The sequence below is a fragment of the Orycteropus afer genome, unplaced genomic scaffold (assembly GCF_000298275.1).
Source record: "Orycteropus afer afer isolate SDZICR_OR568_19922 unplaced genomic scaffold, OryAfe1.0 scaffold00054, whole genome shotgun sequence".
In the NCBI taxonomy this organism is placed as follows: Eukaryota; Metazoa; Chordata; class Mammalia; order Tubulidentata; family Orycteropodidae; genus Orycteropus; species Orycteropus afer.
Window position 1 is genome coordinate 12417411 of NW_006921641.1, and position 1151 is coordinate 12418561.

At 46.6% G+C, this 1151-nt stretch overlaps 1 pseudogene; it reads right to left on the bottom strand.

The window, feature by feature from the left end:
- Nucleotides 1-400: 400 nt before the first annotated feature.
- On the bottom strand, nucleotides 401-909 carry LOC103195358 (annotated as a pseudogene).
- Between the last annotated feature and the right edge of the window lie 242 nt (nucleotides 910-1151).

The window sequence follows — 1151 nt, forward strand, 5'->3', positions numbered from 1 at the left end:
TTGGACTTCCTGAATGGATATATTCTCATCTTTCATCATATCAGGGAAGTTCTCTTCCAATATATCTTGGACAATTTTCTCAGTGGTTTTATTTTTCTCTTCTTGTTCTGGAATTCCAGTAACACGGAGGTTATTCCTTTTTATGGTATCCCACATGAACCTTAGGGTTTCTTCATTTTTTTTTTTTTTTTAGGTACAGTGTTCTTTATTGATGGTACATGACAAGGTGGGGCTCTCTAAGCCCCTCCCCGTCTTCAGGGGGTCTGTGTGGAAACTATAGAGGATGGAAGATTCTCAGTGTGTTGGGGATGGAGTTGGGGCAAGGACTCCGCAGCAGCCAAGGGTTTCTGTCTTCCTCTAGTGCTAGTGCTAGTGCTGGGGCTGGTGGTCCAGGAGGCTCTTATTCCTTGGAGGCCATGTGGACCATAAGGTCCACCACCCTGTTGCTGTAGCCAAATTCATTTTCATACCAGGAAATGAGCTTAACAAAGTGGTCGTTCAGGGCAATGCCAGCCCCAGCATCAAAGGTGGAAGAGTGGGTGTCACTGTTAAAGTCACAGGAGACAACCTGGTCTTCAGTGTAGCCCAGGATGCCTGTTTCACCACCTTCTTGATGTCATCATATTTGGCGGCTTTCTCCAAATGGCAGGTCAGGTCCACAATGGACACATTGAGGGTGGGGACACGGAAGGCCATGCCAGTGAGCTTTCCATTCAGCTCAGGGATGACCTTGCTCACAGCCTTGGCAGCACCAGTAGATGCAGGGATGATGTTCTGGGCAGCCCCATGGTCATCACACCACAGTTTCCCAGAGGGGCCATCCACAGTCTTCTGGGTGGCAGTGATGGCACGGACCATGGTCATAAGTCCTTCCACAATGCCAGAGTTGTCATGGATGAAATATAATTTATGTACAGTGAAATATAAGTGCTGAGGAGCAAGGATGTCTCCTTGAGACTAAAGTATGCCTGACACAAGCCATGATATTTCCAATCACCTTGTATGCATGTGAGAGCTGGACAATGAATAAGGAAGACCAAAAAAGAGTTGATGCTTTTGAGTTGTGGTGCTGGAGAAGAATGCTGAAAATACCATGGACTCTAAAAGAACTAACAGATCTGTCCTGGAGGAAGTGCACCTAAAATGCTTCT